Consider the following 15,420-nt stretch of genomic DNA (forward strand, 5'->3'; position numbering starts at 1 on the left):
GAAAGGAGAATTACATTAAAAACCTAAAATTACTGAGAATAATCAATAATGCCAGTGGTCATGCACGACATGCCATCAGTGAGGTACAATCCAAGGAGGCCGGTTGTGAGAGCGAAGGATATCGATTGATTCCAATTTGTGAACAAATATCAGAAGGGAGAATTAACAATGAAATTAAGGCGGATGATCGAGGCAAGAACGCAGTAATTCGACTGTGAGACGACGGAGAGCGTGTCAACACGTGCAAAGGATGGTAATAGTACGCAGTGGAGCGTGTGATGGACTGCAATGTAAACGAGAAGTGGTATAGTTGTGCGGTGAACTATTGCGCGATTGAACCGGCGAACCGTCAAGGATGTGGGGAGTATGGAGGGTGAGCCGATCATCGTTGTGACAGAGAACACATTACCGGCGAGAAACTAACCAGAATCGGAGACGAACAATTCCTAGAATTAGATTAGCCCAGGTCCAAGTGAGGAAGTGGGTGCGGGAATCCAACGGCCAGGAGAATTCCAATTAGTGGCACAGCTGAAAACTAAGGAAGGGAGCAATTACGAGAGATCACGATCAATACAATGAAGGGGGAATGAAGGATTGGGAAGGGTGACTCACCACTTGTTCGCCGTGGCGTGTGGAAGGAGCTAAGGGATTGTTCAGCTTCCCAGCGTAGCGGCTTGACAATCCAAGGTCCGCCTGAGGAAAAGCGCATTGCGGGAATTAGAGGAGGAGGGAGCAGGGCCATGGAGAAGGGGTGAACGCGCCGCTCAAGCACTTACCAGCAACAAGGTGAACTGCACGATCGCAGGTTGGCGGTGACGGGCTATGCTTGGTGGTTAAGACAAACCCAGAAGACACGTGACAAACCAACCTTGGTCATGTGACAGGATGTGCAGGGTGTGTTGGGACGGGAATTCGTGAGTGGATTAACGGCGGCCATGTTGGGTCAGTGTTAGTGAATAGGAAGCGATGAAGGTGATAGAAAAAAGCAGTACATTGTTAAGTTAAAACAATTAATAACAATACAGATAATTTTGCAATTGTTACAGGCAAAATGAATTAGAGCAACAGTTAAGTTTCAGACTCACTAAATGAGAGACAGCCAGTCCTCATTCCTGTTGAGACCATTGCGGATTGTGTCAAGCTGAATAATAAGTTTCAACTCCTCTTTATTGAAGATTTGCGCCAGATCGCCACCTCTTGGTGGCAGCTTAATGATTCGTAGAACAGTCCATTTAATCTCATTGTCCTGGTGATTAGCCTGTTTGAAATGTTCAACCAGTGGTGCGTTAGGGACATTACAGCGAATCCTGCTACGGTGTTGTCCGATCCTTGTTTTGATCTTCTGGGTTGTCTGACCAATATAGTTCTTGTTGCATGGACACTGAATCAGATAAATCACATTACATGTGTTGCAGTTCGAGAATCCATTAGAGTTAATGACAATGTTGCCAAAAGAGAAAGTTTTACCTTCTAATGTATAGTCACACAAATTACAATTACCACATTTTGCGTGACCAACCAAAGGCGTGAGACCCCAGTGTGCATTAAGGGTTGTTGGAGGTGTCTTTTTGGGGATTGCAGCACGCACTAGATGGTCTTTCAAATTTCGATTTTTACGGAAGGCAAATAATGGTCTTTCCAGATTAAGGCTGCCCGCATTCAGTATGGGCCAATGTTTCAGAACAGATTTACGCACATGGTTGGAGATGACCGAAAAGGTGGTCACACATACAATTCTTTTGGTTTCTTTTTTGGGGTTGGGTGTGAGCAGGGTTTCCCTTGGGCAATACCAGGCCCGTTTCTGGGCGTTGCGAACAAGTCGCTTAGGGTAACCTCGAGCTTTCAGTTTCTCAGAGAGGACTGAGGCCTCGGTGAAGTAGTTTTCTTTTGAAAAACAATTGCGCCGAATACGCAGAAATTGGGAGTATGGTAGAGAATCCCTCAAGGCCCTAGGGTGATTACTCTCATATCTCAGCAGTGTGTTCCGTTCGGTAGGCTTCCTATAGAGTTTGGTGAGGAGTTCACCATCAGAGTGGTATATAGTCAGATCTAGGAAGGGAATGGATGAGGAGTCAGTAGAAAGTGTAAACTGGAGACCTAAACAATTGTTGTTGAGCCAGTGCTGAAAATTGGTCAGTAAGTCAGTACTATTGTGCCAGATCAAAAAAACGTCGTCAATATATCGACGCCATAATTTGACGCCGGATAAAAAGGGGTTAGTGGGTGACAGAATGATGTTAGTTTCAAGAAAATCCATGCAGAGAATGGCCAAGTTCGGGGCAAAAATAGCGCCCATCGACGTACCTTTCACCTGCTGGAAAAATAAGTCATCAAAACAAAAGAAATTCCTAGTGAGGCACATTTCAAGCAATTTCAAAATAAATAACGTGGGAACTGCATGTGGTCTCGGTCTAGAGTCAAGGACTTGCTGGATCACTCGGAGGGCAAAAGGCTGTGGAATATTTGTATAAAGTGATTCCACGTCAAGAGTACAAAGGAGGTGCTCAGAAGAATTAAATGGATGGTGTTCGATCAAATTGATCATGTCCATGCTATCCCTAATGTAGCATTGAGTCTGGGGTACGAAATCTTTTATGAAATAATTGACATACTGGCCTAGTGGTTCTAAAATAGAACCGCAACCCGAGACTATAGGGCGGCCAGGGGGAGAGGTAAGGTGTTTATGTATCTTTGGAAGAGTGTAGATGACCGGTGTTCTGGGTGATTTAGCATTGAGAAATTGGAATTCTTTAGAGCTAAGAAAGCCTTCATCTCTCCCTTCAGTGGTGATTTGGAGTATAAGAGCCTGTAATTCAGTCGTGGGGTCTCTAGGTAGTCTGCAGTAGTGTTCTGTGTTGTGGAGTTGGCGGAATACCTCTCCTTTGTAGTCAGCCAGTTCTTGTAGAACAATGCCACCCCCCTTATCTGCAGATTTAATAATAAGGGAGTTGTTACTTTTTAAGGATTCAATAGCCTTCTTTTCTTGAAAAGTTATGTTGAATGGAATAAACTTCTTCTTATCTTTAAGAGCATTAAGGTCTTTAAGTACCATTTTTTCAAAGTTCATCATTAAGTGTGACTAATGTTTCGGTTGCAATATCAATACCCAAGACTAACCAATGCCTAGAACACGTTGTGCCAATGTAACTGAAGTTATTAATGTATTTAGGATTATCCGTGAAAATACCGGGAATATTTCTCACTTGGAGCCCCACAGGAATAATGTCAGCTTTTAGGTATTCAGTCAACATACGAACCATAAGTTGAAGACGAATCGGCTTTTTCTTACATTTTTCTAATTGTTCTGGGAAATGTTTAGGCTGACAGTGTTGTCAGTTGAATCAGTGAATAAGGAGGGACCTTCGCAGATCTTCTTTATATATTCATCTGAATATAGAGGTGCATGGTCTGACATATTAAGTATACAGTCAAGGTTAAGTTAGAAAGGAATTAGAAAAAGAACAAAGACAAGCCACTCAGTTTGAGGGAATTAGGGAGAGCATCCCTTACAATCCAGCGATTGTGCTAACTATATTAATACTTGACAAGGGGAACCCGTGAGGTAGGAAAGACCCAGGGTACTTGCTAGTTTGAAAAACAGGAGGTCCTTCAAAAACAATACAATATGCGATAAATATAGACCAGAATCGGCTCTATATAATTATACAATGCCCAGCCGGACATTGAGGTTTTAATGATCAAAAAGGTAATTTTTAGACATACGTTAGAATGTAGAGTGGGACACAGTCCTGCGTCCTTACACACTAAACAGAAGGTACAAACAGTCAAACATATAGAACATTTATCAGGCTGAAGAGAGAAGCTTGTAGCCAATACGAGATACAGGGGCAAGCTTTCACGAAAGTACAATGTCATGCACAATTTTAACATATGCGTTTAACATGCATGTTTGTACATAGGGTCGACGACGTTTCGATCTATTCAAACAATACATAGATCATCATCAGGACTAGAGAATATAAAAGCCTGAAAGTGCAATTCCTGTGAAAATGAAGGGGGAGAGAATAAAGGAGAAAGGAGAATTACATTAAAAACCTAAAATTACTGAGAATAATCAATAATGCCAGTGGTCATGCACGACATGCCATCAGTGAGGTACAAGCCAAGGAGGCCGGTTGTGAGAGCAAAGGATATCGATTGATTCCAATTTGTGAACAAATATCAGAAGGGAGAATTAACAATGAAATTAAGGCGGATGATCGAGGCAAGAACGCAGTAATTCGACTGTGAGACAACGGAGAGCATGTCAACACGTGCAAAGGATGGTAATAGTACGCAGTGGAGCGTGTGATGGACCGCAATGTAAACGAGAAGTTCTAGTTCAGTCACTGAGGCTTAAAAATTGATTGATTCTGTACAGAAGACTGTTGATGAATTCCAGAGAATCGAACAAAATAAGAAGTCTCTCAAAGTCAAAAAGGATATTAAAGCATACTCAGTGGAACGCACATACCCCTATCTTCAAAAAGACTTTTACACCAACAGGTCGTATTCAACCCCTCAAAACAGCAGACCCTGGGGTCGTTTCAACAAACGCAATACCCTGGTCGGCTTCTCAGATACCTCAGTAGAATCCTCCGACAACTCTGACTCAGGTGAGGGTCCCAGTACTTCTTCCAGGAACCAACATTTTTTAGGCAGAGGCCAGACAGAACTGCCGAAAAGGGGACGAGTCAAACGGGCGCAGAGATGGTACAACCCACCAGGCGAACGTCAGACCAGACAGAAGTTTTACCAATGGTAAATTCCACTATTACCACTACCCCACAATTGGCAACTATCCCTATTTTTAATTTGTCATCACACAACCTACTTGACACAGAATTATCTCTGCTTAATAAAGGGCTCTCATTTGTTCCCACCACGCACCCCAACTACCTTGACCTTCATGCTGAGCTACTTAGATTTTTCAGACGCCTCCGTCTGCATGCTTATTTTCTGAATAATGCAACACCAAATCCCACTGCATTTACACCATTCCGCCCCCCTTCAACTTTTTTTCCCACGGCAAACATGGTACCGGTGGAAATTGTCACCTTTGAAAAAATGGTACTTAAAGACCTTAATGCTCTTAAAGATAAGAAGAAGTTTATTCCATTCAACATAACTTTTCAAGAAAAGAAGGCTATTGAATCCTTAAAAAGTAACAACTCCCTTATTATTAAATCTGCAGATAAGGGGGGTGGCATTGTTCTACAAGAACTGGCTGACTACAAAGCAGAGGTATTCCGCCAACTCCACAACACAGAACACTACTGCAGACTACCTAGAGACCCCACGACTGAATTACAGGCTCTTATACTCCAAATCACCACTGAAGGGAGAGATGAAGGCTTTCTTAGCTCTAAAGAATTCCAATTTCTCAATGCTAAATCACCCAGAACACCGGTCATCTACACTCTTCCAAAGATACATAAACACCTTACCTCTCCCCCTGGCCGCCCTATAGTCTCGGGTTGCGGTTCTATTTTAGAACCACTAGGCCAGTATGTCAATTATTTCATAAAAGATTTCGTAACCCAGACTCAATGCTACATTAGGGATAGCATGGACATGATCAATTTGATCGAACACCATCCATTTAATTCTTCTGAGCACCTCCTTTGTACTCTTGACGTGGAATCACTTTATACAAATATTCCACAGCCTTTTGCCCTCCGAGTGATCCAGCAAGTCCTTGACTCTAGACCGAGACCACATGCAGTTCCCACGTTATTTATTTTGAAATTGCTTGAAATGTGCCTCACTAGGAATTTCTTTTGTTTTGATGACTTATTTTTCCAGCAGGTGAAAGGTACGTCGATGGGCGCTATTTTTGCCCCGAACTTGGCCATTCTCTGCATGGATTTTCTTGAAACTAACATCATTCTGTCACCCACTAACCCCTTTTTATCCGGCGTCAAATTATGGCGTTGATATATTGACGACGTTTTTTTGATCTGGCACAATAGTACTGACTTACTGACCAATTTTCAGCACTGGCTCAACAACAATTGTTTAGGTCTCCAGTTTACACTTTCTACTGACTCCTCATCCATTCCCTTCCTAGATCTGACTATATACCACTCTGATGGTGAACTCCTCACCAAACTCTATAGGAAGCCTACCGAACGGAACACACTGCTGAGATATGAGAGTAATCACCCTAGGGCCTTGAGGGATTCTCTACCATACTCCCAATTTCTGCGTATTCGGCGCAATTGTTTTTCAAAAGAAAACTACTTCACCGAGGCCTCAGTCCTCTCTGAGAAACTGAAAGCTCGAGGTTACCCTAAGCGACTTGTTCGCAACGCCCAGAAACGGGCCTGGTATTGCCCAAGGGAAACCCTGCTCACACCCAACCCCAAAAAAGAAACCAAAAGAATTGTATGTGTGACCACCTTTTCGGTCATCTCCAACCATGTGCGTAAATCTGTTCTGAAACATTGGCCCATACTGAATGCGGGCAGCCTTAATCTGGAAAGACCATTATTTGCCTTCCGTAAAAATCGAAATTTGAAAGACCATCTAGTGCGTGCTGCAATCCCCAAAAAGACACCTCCAACAACCCTTAATGCACACTGGGGTCTCACGCCTTTGGTTGGTCACGCAAAATGTGGTAATTGTAATTTGTGTGACTATACATTAGAAGGTAAAACTTTCTCTTTTGGCAACATTGTCATTAACTCTAATGGATTCTCGAACTGCAACACATGTAATGTGATTTATCTGATTCAGTGTCCATGCAACAAGAACTATATGGGTCAGACAACCCAGAAGATCAAAACAAGGATCGGACAACACCGTAGCAGGATTCGCTGTAATGTCCCTAACGCACCACTGGTTGAACATTTCAAACAGGCTAATCACCAGGACAATGAGATTAAATGGACTGTTCTACGAATCATTAAGCTGCCACCAAGAGGTGGCGATCTGGCGCAAATCCTCAATAAAGAGGAGTTGAAACTTATTATTCAGCTTGACACAATCCGCAATGGTCTCAACAGGAATGAGGACTGGCTGTCTCTCATTTAGTGAGTCTGAAACTTATTGTTTTTGAAGGACCTCCTGTTTTTCAAACTAGCAAGTACCTTGGGTCCTTCCTACCTCACGGGTTCCCCTTGTCAAGTATTAATATATGTGCCATACTGTTAAGCATATGTAGACTCACAGGCAAAGGTGAGAAGGATAATTTAATTTGGACCCATTTAAATACAGAGAAACCGCTTTACTCCACTGTAACCACCTCCTTCTGTTTATCCTTGCCGTCCCCCGCATTCTTCAAAGTTGAAAAAACATGTTGATGCTACTTTAAGTCTAACATGGCATCTCCCTCACTCGACATCCATAGGAGTCACAACACACCTCCATACACAGAAATAAAAAACGAACAAATAGGGAACAAAGATAATAGAACAGGACTTTAGACAGCATGCACTGATAACCAGGCCGGACTTTTCTTGACTCTATTTATTTTTTTTAGACTATGATGAACAGTGATATCATACTCCAACAACTACGTGCTAAGTATAAGAATACATGCTGTGGTCCTCGAAGAGTGTACACTTGAACCATTCGGTATACAAATGAAGGGTTAGGGATCTGTCCTCAAGGTACATTTCCTAGCCCAGACAAAGGAGCAGATTTACAAGCCCCTTGTGCCTCTTTTGCGCCGCCGTTGCGTCACTTCTGTGACGCAGTGGCGGCGTAAACCTTGCGCCACGTTGCGCCCTATTTACAACGTGACGCATCTAGGGAGATGCGTCACTTTGTAAAGCCCTGCACCACATGAAACCTGCGTCAGGTTTCATGTTGGCGTTCTGGCGCAGGGTGGGCGTTCCCTCGCAGGTACGCCTCGTAAACGTGACGCAGTGAAATCTACAAGATTTCATTGAGTTACTTTTATGGCCATGCTGCATCAAGACCCTGCGCCTGCTTGAAGCAGGCTCAAGGAGTGATGCAGCATGTTAGGTATAGGGCGCCCCCGAACCTTGCTGGAGCCGCGTCGCACTTACGATGCTACTCCAACAATGCGCCGCCTTTACGACGGGGGATGCGACACGCATCTGCCCATCCATGCGCCACGGCGCGCCGTATTGCAAATGTGGTGCATCAGTGGTGGAGCACGGGTGGTTTTGCCTGTTGCACGTGTTCTGGCGCATCCCTGTTTATTTGCAGAGATGCACCAGACCTTGTAAATATGCCCCAAAGTTTTTAAGTCTGTTTATTGCCCAGGTGCATGCTAGTTATTCTTATTTGATGACTGAGTACGATTTCTCAGCGTCTCGCAGAACCCTGATGCAAAATCTATAGTGGAGCTTCCTCCTTGAGCGTGCTGGGTCACAAATGCTCCTAAATCCATGTCGCCAGCATCAACCATTATACACATCCTTTTGTTATAGCTAAATCTACAAGCATGGGAGCATCGCACAATTTGTTTTGATAGTGTCAAAAACCATGCCTTGTTCTCCTCCCCATTAGAATTCCTCTCTCTGTTTTTGCAGCCTCGAGGTCAGCTCTAACCTAAAATATGAGAATCATCTTACAGTACCACATCTATAGCCCTAGGTAGAACATCACCTCTTCTTTACAACTTGGCTTAGATGCTTGCTAAACTGCTTTAATTAGACAATGTTATAACCTTTTTTAACCTTATGCCATTGCTTGTCAAGACATGCCCTAAGTATTCAAACTGTTGCTTGGCAAATATACTATAGTTGCACCTCAATTTGAATCTATTCTCCTTTAGCACAACCAAAACAGCTCTTTCTCTGCATTCACACTCCTCTCTATCTTTGCCAAAATAAAGATACTATCTTGAAATATTAACAGTCCTCTCACTCTCATGCCTTTGAGAATACATGAATAATTCTTTGGAAAACTGCTGCAGCAGATGTTAAACCATATGGCAATTTACAGAATTGAAAATGTCTTTAGGTGTAGTAAAAAACATTAAGTACCCACTCCCCTCTGTCCGGAGTTCTTTGCCACATTAGCAAACACGGTGAGTGGGTGCGGGGCGACACAAATACTTTTGGGGTGGTGACTTCAACCTGGTTAGGAACCCGGCATTGGACAGATCAGGGGGCCCGTTAAGGAGACCGGCGACGGCAGTCAGAGATATGTAAAGAGTCATGATTAGCGAGGACCTCTCTGATGTATGGAGGGAGCTGCATCCGCAGGATGGCGATTACACACACTATTCTGCTTACTATAACCTACACACACGCATTGACTACTGGCTGGCATTAACGCCCCTCTTGTCTCAGATTCGCACTTGTCAGGTTTTGCCACGCACTCTGTCAGATCACTCACCACTCTTGCTGGTCTTGTCCACCCCTAAGAAAACAATCCCACCATTCACATGGCGCTTCCCACCTTACTCGTTGTTGGACCCTCTCTTCAAAGAAGCGATGGCAGAAGCTATAGAAACATTTTTTTGCTATTAATATAGGATCAGTGGACAGTTTTCAGACGGTATAGGAAGCTTTCAAAGTGTACATTAGGGGGGTGACCATGACTAAACACTCGGGAGTGCAAACTGGGAGAATTGGAGACGCGTCAGTCGTCCGGGGAAGGCGGGGAGATCACAGACACAATGAAGGAATTATTAGCTGAGTATCAGGCTGCGGCGGATAGTGAAGTGAAACATCTGGGTAAATACGCCACAGCACGCGTGTACGGAGAGGGAGATAGGCCGGGATCTGTATTGACCTATATGTTGAAAGCCAAATGCAGTAAAACTTTAATTACTAGAATCCGATCGGAAGAGGGCGACCTGCTAACGGAAGAAGAAGACATCGCAAACAGGTTTAAAGAATACTAATCGGACCTGTATGCCTCATGCTCGTCTGATATGGATGGGGAAATGCTAGATTATTTGAAACACATTAAGTTACCCTTCCTATCAAACACACACAGAGAATTCCTTATGCTCCCTATTGAAAAAGACGAGATACTGGAGGCACTGGCGGAAATGAGGGCGAACAGCGCCCCAGGGACGGATGGCCTCACTGTGAACTTCTATAAGACCTTCACAGACCTACTGCTCCCTCATATTTCAGCGCTATTTGATGATTTGTGTGTAGCGGGACAGATGCCACCATCGATGAGGGAAGCAATTTTAGTAGCTATCCCCAAACCAGGTAAGCCTCCGGAGGAATGTGGATCTTACCGACCGCTTTCTTTGTTGAACGTCAACACCAAGTTGTTTGCAAAGATTTTAGCTACTCACCTGGCCCTATTGACCACTTAAAATATATTAATAGAGTGTACTACACGCCAGAGAGATTGCACAGGTATGGGTTGGGAGAGGACGCAGCCTGTGACAGATGCCGCTCCAGAGGGCAGACTTTATACATTTAGCGTGGGGTTGTCCAGGTGTTTTTTAGTACTGGGAAAAGGTATTCTGTGAGATAAGCACTATAGTAGAGTTGGAGGTTGCACCCGACCCGGCGGTGGCGCTGCTGGGCTATTCCAAAAAACTACAGAGGGCAGCGTGCAGGCTGGTGGACTTAGGCCTTCTGATGGTAAAACGCAGAGTGCCAATGTGCTGGCTGAGGGGACCCTTGTCTACAGTGACACAGTGGGCACACAATGTCCTTTATTGTTGCACATAATCAGAAAACTTCAGCGAACTACTCCCCCCACGGAGCAGACCAAAGAACTTCTGGGGGCTATACACTACATACCTGAAAGGCAAAGGAGAGGGCCCAACTGTAGAGACTATGACAGGAGCAGATGTAGGAGCTAATACCCCAGTACAATAGAGGACAGAGCTACTTTACGAACTAGGATGCACACTACACACAGGTACAACTACTGAACTACGACTAATAGATGAGGCTGGCAAATAGGGTGGAGCTTAGTGGCCATAGGCGACGACCGATGGGAGGGAATAGTGATGGATGGGCACCCGGACAAGAGTCTCATTGTTGAGCTTATTCGCAAGTAGTATGAGTCCTGATAGCGGCAGGTTGGGCTGACACCTCGTTGTTTGTTTGATATAAAAATTTGAGATCCATCTAGGATTACTGTAGCGCAGCAGACACACTCTGTATACCATCAAGAATTGCAACTCTTAAGAACAACGCTGCCTGGCCTCCGGGATGTGGGCTATGAAGCTGTGTGATGTGCCTTATGTGTATACGCTGCCAGCCACAGGGTTGTAGGCAAACTGCTGTGTATGTCAGTGACACCTTGCACAATAAATCTTTGTTAAAAAAAAAAAAGTACCCACTCCCCTAAGCTAGTGGAGCTTGGTGGTATGTTGACCTTAAATTCAAATTGGAGAAAAATATGCCCTATTGCACAGTAGCTCACATGACTTCAGTTCAAGGTAGAGGATGTATATCAGCTCAGATTTCCTTATCTAAGTTGCGAAGGTCAATGCGTACTTGTAATTTATTTCAACCTCTTTTTTTCGTGACTTCGATAGGCGATACCCAAAGTGACAAGTCTATAGGTTCTAATATTTTAAGCTCACACTCATTATTTACTAAGATAACTCTTGCCTTGTGGTCAAAGGTACTGCCTGCACTTTATGGTTCACTGGCACAGCTTTTACTTTTTCATTTTCTTGCGTACCAGTCCCTTTAGTACTCCCAGTTTTTCATCAAAACCTTTCAGCGTACTCTCCAAATTATCTAGTGAGCTCCCATTTATCACTCATCTTTGTTGCACGTACTATTACCAATCTGGTTTAATAATACATCATTTGGATGTCCAACCATTCTCTCTACTGTGACTTGGATAGGTTTTCCAGGCTTAGGAAGCATATCTAATATCGCTTCATGTTGCAACCCAATTGTGTTTTGCGCTTCCTTGGTAATATAGACTTTTCCATCAATTTCCTTATCCATATACCTCATTGATGCTCATACATATGCGTCCAGATCACTTTGCTGACTATTGTAAGCTGTAGTGGTATTGCCAGGTAACTCTAAACCACACTTGTGTCAGAATGTATCCACTATATTCTTCAATATTATGATTATCTTTGCTTCAGAGTCAAGCAATACAATATTACCAATAAATACATATTTGGCTCTTATATAATTCACCATCTATAGTTTGTTGTGGCTTCCAATTTGATGAATACCAACTGATAAAAGTAAATTGCATACACTCTCAGAAAACAGTTAATTCCTAAATTCTAACAATTGTACACAACTTTCTTATGGTACTCTTATATATCACTTCAAAATGTCCAGCAGTGCCACCCTTGTTAAATGTTTTGCCAATAACAGGGACATTTCTGGAATTGGCTAGCTGTCTGAGAGAGCTACATCTATAACATGTATTGATGAGTGACTTTATGCAGATGTCATAGGTCTGTTTCTCCTTGCTGTCAATTTTTTTTCACATTCTTGACAGATGCAATCAGAGCAGCTAATCTCTTTTGCCGCCCCTCAAAAAGATTGAATATTATGCACAATATCTCCAATCTCTTGTAAGAATGTATCTTTGACAGACAGTAGTCTTTCTTTATTTTTTTTGTGAAAGTATTTCATTACTAGTTGATCTCTTATGAGGGATTATGTGAGCATGAGCTGCTAAACCCCCTGGAGAGGTAATATACCTGTAGACACTTTCACCAATACTTAGTTTTCTATACAAGAGCTTGTGTCTCGTGTACAATAGTTCTGAGGATCAGACTGTTTTTCCAGCTTCTTCATACTCATACATTTCTTCATCTTCTGCTTGTACTATATCTGGTAATTGTGCAAAAACAGTGCTGTCCTTCCATGCCAAGGCAATTTTCCAATAAACACTGCTCCCTTCTACCATCAGTTTCGCATTGAATGCATGATAAAGTTCTTCCCAGGGTCTGGGTGGTTCCCCTCGTACTTGCTCAGTCTGTCTCTCTACACCTTCCACTTTACTTTCAGGATCCGTATTAGATTTCTTAAGAAGTGGAGTGACAATACCTTCCTTCCAAATAATGGGAAAGATACCGCATTAAATACCTTCTGCAAGAAATTGGCAATGAGATTTAGATTAGTTGTAATGTTTTGGGCAAGCAAGGATCAGAAGGAGATCCAAATTAATTGTATGTTCAAACATAAATCCTTAGCTTGCTGGGTGGAATTAAAGGGAAATACAGAGAGTTGATTATCAGGAGGGGGGCTTTCAGGAAGAAAATCATTTGCCAAAGGCAGGTAGAAATCTGAATAGATGTTAAGGATTTTATCCCAAAAGTAAAGTGCTAATCTGTCACAGAACTCTTGAGATGAATTAAGTGAGTGCTGAGTAAGAGGCTTGGACAAATCCTTCACTACTTTAAACTGCTACTTAGAAGAATTCTGAAGAAAAACTATTAATTAAGTAAACGTCTTCTGGATAATGTTTCTCCTTGAACCTAATGTCATTACCAGTATGCTGAATCCATCCTGATGAATGTCCTTAATGTTGAAAAAACGTCTGTTCTGATTTTTTTCAGGATTATATAGAACTCTTATGGGGCACTTCATCACACCTTTCTTTTATTTTCTCCACTTTCTCTTCACAGCTGCTACTGGCCCATTTGGAATTATGAGCACCACGGAACACTACGAATCTCTACTTTCACACAGAGATTTTGACTTTACAAGTGAAAGTCTGGAAAAATGGGACATTACCAGAAGAATCAGATTCAGAATAACCAACTCTCTTTCTAATTTATGATTTTTAGTGGACCATAAGGGTCCAACTTATAATTGGTCAGATTCCCCCCTCACAATAACTGGTATCCCCGATATTGGTAACTTCAAGGGTGGACATATACCAGCCAATTTCTGGGCCAATAGTAATCAGGACCTTACTGCTGATTTCTGTAAGCGCCACCAAATAGCTTGCTTAAAATCTAAGTAACAGCCTTGTATTTAGGTGCCTCTATAGATTTTGGATATGATGTGTATCATGGCATGTACAAATTATCTTGGCATGGGGATTATTTTTTACAGTGGATTATTGACACACATTTGTGGTATGTTGCAACTTGTTTCTTAGGTAGAAGGCCAAAAATTAAAGATGTAATATTGTTGTGATATTTGCAGTAGATATATTGTCTAAAATGTTTTGGAAGATTTAAAAGTCCCATCCATTAGCGGGATGGGAGATTGGGACAATGTAAGGCTATTAGTAGCTGTACTAAATAGTCTTATTTTTTCTTCATTATTGTTTTTGCATGACAAGATAAAAGCCTGATTTAGAGTTTTGCAGGTGGGGTTTTCTATGACAAAGATGTTGATTTCTCCATGCTCTTTAATACAAGTGCCATATTATATAATTGTAGTAAGGCAGGTGGCTTTTGTGACAGAGGACCTCATATGCCAAACTTTAAATCAGGCCGAAAGGCTTTTTTTGGGTGTGTGAGAGAGTAGGGGGGATGTTCATTTTAGCATTCATTGACGGCTCGGCTTGCCTCTCTGCTCTGCTGTTTCTGGCTATGACCCTTATTTTAGACCAGAATCCTTAAATGCTAATAGCCTATATTGATAAATGTGGAAAGTCATAGCAAATAAAATGTACTTAACTATTTGGGTGATGATATGCTGAAAGAATATGTTGGGCCCAGAGAGGCGCTCCTCCGAACTTTAAAGTGGGGAAGTCTTGCTCTGTAGGGGACGTCAACAGTGCACACATAATAGGTGCCAATTGGTGTAAGACTCTGTGTCTGCAAAGCTTATACTACGTGAGACACATAAGTGAAGTAAAGTAAAGAATAATGACATAGTCCAAAGTGCCACAGGACTCCCATAACATCTGCAATGGTGGTGGTCTTCTTGGTTTCACATAGTAGAAGCTCCTTGTGTATCAGAGCCTTCCTTGCTAGGCAATCAAGATTATTAGACGCTGCGGTCTAATAATGCGGACATTTTCAATCTCTGCACCCAGGATCTGGATCATCTCCATATCCATCAGCATTGCCACAATGCTGCTCCAATTTAGAAAAAACAAGACTGGCCTCCTTAAAGAACACTACATCACAATACATTAACAGTACACTTATGCTCCAAGAACACAGTGATTTCTCCTATCAATCACCCTGAAGAGCACTCTACTCCATTTTGGCTAGGTTTGCACTGGGCAAATATTGTATATATACATGCATACAAGGTATATCATCTGTCATATTATATATTGTGCATTTGAATGCAAATGACAACATTTTAAAATACTTACCACTTGTTGTAGATCTCAGGAATCAATTCTGCAATGCAGTAGTTTGAGCCCTGCAGGAAGAACAGGCAAAGTGAAGATATTCCATGTCTCTGCCTTTCCTCTCTCTTGTGTTCCATTCATCTTTCCCTGAATCTACTGCTGGCTATCCTATTTATTTATTTTATTTATTTATAAAGTTGTATATAGCGCAAACAGGATCCCGAAAGATATCAGAGCGCTTTACAATAGGTTTACAATAGGTTAGAAGAGAGGACA

The sequence above is a fragment of the Triturus cristatus genome, chromosome 7, assembly GCF_964204655.1.
Source record: "Triturus cristatus chromosome 7, aTriCri1.1, whole genome shotgun sequence".
Lineage (NCBI taxonomy): Eukaryota > Metazoa > Chordata > Amphibia > Caudata > Salamandridae > Triturus > Triturus cristatus.